Below are 6,403 nucleotides of genomic sequence, written 5' to 3'. Positions count from 1 at the left end.
TTGGGGATCAAAGAAGTATCTCTTGAAATGATTGACAACTTCCATGTAATTTTCTTTAACTTCCTCAGGCAAAGAGTCAAACCAAGTGCTAGCATCTTTCCTAAGTACTACCTCAAACATTTCTACACGTTCTTGATCAGTTACTATCCTCTTGATACGACAAGACATCTTGAAATTTGCCAAAAATAATTCTGCATCCTCTCCAGGCTCTCCAAAGAAAAGAGGATATCCAGACATTTGGCGTTGGTTCTCCATTGAATTGATTTCAAAGTGACGCGTTTTGTTTTTTCTTTCTTTAAAAGATCTACACAATAATATTCTCTAAATTGCAATCTATTCTACAACAAAATAAAAATATTCACATCAAATGACCTATGATAATCAATGAGAGGTAGGATGACAGGGTTTGGTGACGCGAGAATTTCTCCTACTCTTTGGGCACCAAACATGAACACCATACGTTGTTGAAAATGGATTTTTCTACTAATTGCAATGTTTATTCTAATGTGTGGAGTGAAATGAAAGGGGAAAACCTCTATTCTTGGGCCATTATCCATTGTCTATGCATGACCTTATGCTTAAAACAAAACAAAAATATAGACGTCCAAACTAAGGTCGTACCTAATGAGAGGCAAAATAAAAGGATTTACTGATGCGTTTATCTCTGCCAACCTAAGAGGACCTAAAATTCTACGAATTACACGTTGAAATTGCAACTTAGTACTAACAATTATGTGTACCTTTTGCCTTGCAATGGGAATGAAGGGATCATACAAATTCTCGTGATTCATGCAAGCTACTTGATTATGCTAAAGGTTGAGCCTACACAAAACATACACAAGTCTGTCCTCAGTGGGGGCACCAAAATTGAGGCGGTCCGGGGCGGGCAACAAGAGAGGCGACCTCTAAACACCCCTCAAGGCTCCCGTGCTGCTCAATTGCGGCTGGGGCAACCACAAGCACATCGCAACAACAAACCCACAGTCAAACACAAACAAGATAGGGGCACCACCTAGTTATGGTATGCGAACTAGGACGCAAGAGAGATTTTGGCACAACCAAGAAGATGCACCACACAACAAACACAAGCAACCTCACACCAAGACACACATGAAATGGACCAGAGAGAGCTAGAGCAAAGGGAAGAGAGAGAGGAAAGGATCTTGCGTAATACCTTATTTGTGACTTGCAAATGGAGATGGTTCGTTATGATGCTATCGTAGAACTTGTACAAAAATCACTCAATGCTTAGTGATTGCTAATCATTGCCAAAACACACACACACACTGTCTTAGGGTGTGGGAGACCTCTCACCACAATACCCTCTTACAATGGACACAAAATTGGCAATGAAAAACACACTAAAACACTTCCTAAAATCAAGATCAACCGATAAAAACTCAAAATACACAAGTCACCTTGAATTCACCAAACCGTATTGCACAAATAGAAGGACGAAGATTTGAACGTCGAATCACGCCTTTGATGCACCAAACCTCAATTTATTGATGATGAAGGAGCATATACAATAGTGGTTTTGAGATTTGTGGAACTCAACGCTCTTTCACTTGCAATGTGTAGCTTGAAGGCTTCTCTCACACCAAGAGTGAAGCTCACAAGTGGTTGCTACACCTAAGTCTCTCCTCACGCATAGAGTGTTGGGGTGCTATGTGAGATATTGGAGGTTGTTTTACAAGAAGGAGAGGGGCCTATTTATAGGTTGGAGACCCCATATTAAGATTATTGGAAATCCTAATTTACAAGCTAACAAATCAGGATTATGATTTTTTTGAATATCAAAACATTGCGGGCCTTCTTTGTCTGCTTGAGTCATGGGTGTGGGCTCAAAAGAGAGCATTATTGATGGTAGATAAGGTGAAAGTAAGTTTTAAGGAAGGGGAGAGAGAGAGAGAGAGAGAGAGAGAGAGAGAGAGAGAGTTACTATACATGTCTTGAGGTGAGGTGTCTTTTATGGTTAGGTCAATTCGATTTTGTGTTAGTATGTTAGTCGTTAGTAATCACTAGAAAGTTAATGTTACATTTACAATGGGTAGAGTGAGTTGATTTGATGAAGGAAGAGGGGTGAATTAAAAGAGAATCATTGAGATGGTGAAGCTTTGAAGAAGCTTGAACTCACCCTTGTGTAGATTGTGGAAAAAATGATCGCTGGTCTTCTTCTTCTTCTTCGCTTCTTTACGCCGCCGCCACGGTTGACCACCACGATGAAAAGAGGATTTGTTGATGAAAAATCCTCAATTTTCAGAAGTTATCATGGTTAAGATGCTGAATTTTAGATATTTTAGGAGAGGTAAATGAAATTGTAACATAGAAGCAATAGAGAGAGACATGGAGAGGGTGTATGTATGTAGAGGTTCATAAAAGAACTATAGGGATGAGAGAAGGGTAATGGTGAAGAGGGTGGGAGAAGCCATGGAAATTGCAGGTTTGAGTGAGGGAAGGAGAGGGAGGGATGTGTAAGAGTGAGTAGGTGTGTGGAAGGGTGAGAGAAGACTAAGGGCTACTTGTGAGAAAAGTGGGCAGACTGGGGTCCACTCAAAAAATCATAGCTCACCGCTGGTAGCTCCAAAATTCATGAAAAACTTTGAGGTGATTATTCAGAGTGTGGGCTACATTTTCTCTTTTGACCACCGCTCCAAATTCGGAGTGGAGATAGGTGCCAAAATTCTCACCAAAAAGCCTGTTTTTTATGCCTGCAAAAGTCTTTTAGTGGACCCCTCCTTTGTTGAATTTGTACAATGCATCCAAGAGTGAGCCCCTCCTTTGTCATATCATAATACAAAGCATCCAAGTTGCCCTTGACACATGCATGGAGGAGGATTATTGGTGAATAAAGAAATATATACATGGTGGGACTAGTGTATGGACTATTCATGGACTTTAGCTCAATGAGCACATGGTGTTAGAATAATGAGTAAAAATAATAATAAAAATATGGAGGAGTTATGGATATGGAAAGATATTGGAATCATATGATATGATTCCTCCTTGAATTATTTTGGGTGAAAGAGGAAAAGGTATGCAAGTAAATAATATAATAAAAGTAACCAATGAGTAGAAATCAATTTTTTGTTTTCACGAGGGTGAGGGTGAAAATGTGGGAGTGATTTGTATAAAGGAAAAATATGAGGTTAGAGTATGTACATATTGGCAAAAAATATAATTATGGTGTAAGAGGATGAAAGAAGGTGTACATAGGTTTAATAAAACACACACCTAAGTAGAAATATTTAAATAAAATACCAAAATAATTATAAAAAATCCCTATATTTAGGCCATATATACAATGAAATATTTACACACAAAGAGGCCATAATATACTTTTATTTTTTATTTTTTTTATTTTTTTTGGCTCACCTAACCCAGTGACTAGCTAGCTGAGGGTTTTTTTAAGAAAATATAGGAAAAGCCCCCTAACTCACACACGCCTATTTGCAGTGAAATGGTAGGGATAGCCATAGTGTTTGGGTGATTTTGGTAGGGTGGAGTAACTTAGTATAGCAATTATGGAGAGCCGAAAAACGGCTATCATTAGCCCTCCCCCAGGATGATGGTATATTCATGTACCATCATAGACCATCTTTTCCAAAGAGAGTGCTTCAGAGTCCTTGACGAGATCTTCATTGTTTGGCCCCTCAGAATTTTGGCTGGAGTTACACTCATGCTTCATGTAACAATACTTACATGAGACAGCGGCCTTTGGACAGATCTTTGGTAGATCCTTTGGTAGAAGGCGACTCAAATAGGGCTTCAAGCGATACCCGTTTACCTTCCTGGAGTGCTCTTTACCATTCAAGTCCATAAGCTGATAGTAACTAGAATTGAAAGCCTTCTTGACTATGTATGGCCCTTGCCATCTAGTTTCAAACTTGGCATCAAAACGATTGTCAAGTCGATTGTCATACCTTAGCACAAGCTCTCCTTCCTTGATGCCTTTGTCCTTCAGTTTCTTGTCGTGCGTTTCTTTCGCTTGTGTGGCTTTCCTCTTGTAGCACTCGTATGCTGCTTCTCTTTTCCACTCAAGCTCCACTAACGTAAGAAGTCGATCCATCCATACCTCTTGATCATCTTGTGCTCCTTTGCCATGAAGTCGCATTGTTGGAATGTTGAGCTCGATAGGCTGCAAAGCCTCTTGACCATAGACCAAGTGAAATGGTGTGAACTCCGTGGCTTCCCTATATGTGGTTCGATATGCCCACAAGGCACCATCCAAGAAGTCATCCCAAAATTTTGTCTTGTTTTGCACCATCTTTCTAATGATTCCTGCAATGACACCATTAGCCTTCTCCACCAAACCATTTGACTGTGGGTAGTATGGTGTGCTATGACGATGTAGAATGTGAAGCTCTTCACAAACTTCTGTGAGCAAGCCCTTCCTAAACCCTGGACCATTATCAGAAACAATCTCCAAAGGTGTGCCAAATCTGCAACAAATGTGAGTGTACACAAACTTGCTAACTGTCCTCTCATTCACTCTTGCCACACTTTGAGCTTCCACCCACCTAGTCATATAGTCTACAGCCACTAGAATGTAGAGTTTACCATTTTTTGTCCTAGGCAGAGGACCCATAGCATCAATGCCCCACTTTTCAAAGGATCCATTTGCAAGCACTATTTGCCTCGGGCCATGCACCAACCTTCTATTTCCATTTATCTGACAATTGTGACAGCTTTTACACCAAAGTTGAACATCCACATGCAAGCTTGGCCAAACATACCCCGCAAGCAAAATCTTCTTCACAGTTGATTCTTGGGCAAAATGACCACCACATGCCTCTTCATGCAAACCTTTTAGAATGGCTGGAATTTCCTCGATAGTTGGTACTCTTCTGCACACTTGATCCTTCCCTTTTTGATAGAGGGAGCCTTCTAGGAAGAGATAGAAACTTGCCTTCTTCATGAGTCTCCTCTTCTGAGCCTTCGTGAAGTCTTGTGGAAACTCACCCTTCAAAATGTAGCCGATAATGGGAGCCAATGACTCCAATCCCTGGTATCTCGGTTGCTTGACAGCTGCTGCCACCATGATGACCTGCACTTCTCTCTCAACACATGTAACTGCTTGTTGTGCAAGTAAATCGGCATCTTCATTTTGTTTCCTCGGAATATGATATAGTTGCACTTCTTCAAACTGATTAAACATCTTATGAATGGCATGAACTTTTGTCCTTAAGCTTTCATTCTTGCATGCCCAAATGCCTAAAATCTGTTTAACAATGAGAAGTGCATCTCCCTTTACCATGAGACGTTTTATCCCTTGGCCAATGCACATCTTCAAACCATGAAGTAGTGTGTCGTATTCTGCTTCATTGTTGCTAGTTGAACCTGGTAGATTGACCTTCTCTTTCATGACCACCTCTCCACTTGGGTTGAGCAACACTAGCCCTCCCCCTGCTTTTCCTGTGGCTCGTCGAAAAGCTCCATCAAAGAACAAGGTAAAAGCATTGGGAATACTTTTTGGTGGTGGCAATGGTAGGGTCTTTACTTGAGGCACCTTAATTTCCTTCTCATGTACCCTATAAGTGAGAATCCCTGCCAATTGTGCACGCACACTATCTTCTACCTTGAAAGAGTATTGGAACTCTTGCAACTCCATAATCCACTTTGAGATCCTAGTACTAAGATTCATTTGAGATGACACCCAAGGGAACAAATTTTCTGCAGTGAGAATTACAAAAGGTTTTGGTAGTAAGTAGGATCTAAACTTTCTCACCGCAAACATGAGAGAAAGCATCATGAGTTCTGCTTCTGTGTAGTCTCTCTCCAAAGCATTCATGACCCTACTAGCAAAGTAGATGGGTCGCATCCTTGTACTGTGGGGATCTTGTTGTAGCAACACAGCACCAATTGTTTCCCTTCCAACACTAGAGCTAACAAAGAATGTGTACTCCCAACAAGGAGGCATGAGTGTTGGTAGCTCTGACAAAATGACTTTAATGTTACAAAAATACTCTTCAAGCTCATCAGACCATGCAAATTCTACTTGTTGTGTCAACTTTTGCAAAGGATGAAGCACTTCCGAGGCTAAGTGAATGAAGCGTGACATATACTTCACCTTCTGAATGAAAGAGATGACCTCCTTAAGACTCTTCGGTGATGGGAGCTCAATAAGAGCCTTTGCCTTTGAAGGATCCACCTCAATGCCTTTATAGGAAACCTTGTGACCAAGCAAGATCACTTCATCCTCAGCTATGTGACACTTGTCGGGGTTGAGTTGACCTCCCATGTCATAGAGCTTCTTTAAACCTTCTTCTACCCTTTGTAGATGCAATGATTTTGAGCTATAAATGCAAAAATCATCAATAAAAACCCTAATGGACTTTCCAAAGAATGCTTGAAACACCATGTTCATGAAGCGTTGGAAAGTTGCAGGAGCATTTGTCAGGCC

Source organism: Adiantum capillus-veneris, chromosome 4 (genome assembly GCF_014529385.1).
Source record: "Adiantum capillus-veneris isolate H3 chromosome 4, ASM1452938v2, whole genome shotgun sequence".
In the NCBI taxonomy this organism is placed as follows: domain Eukaryota; kingdom Viridiplantae; phylum Streptophyta; class Polypodiopsida; order Polypodiales; family Pteridaceae; genus Adiantum; species Adiantum capillus-veneris.
The sequence above is the reverse complement of the archived record's forward strand: the minus strand, read 5'-3'. Positions refer to the sequence as shown.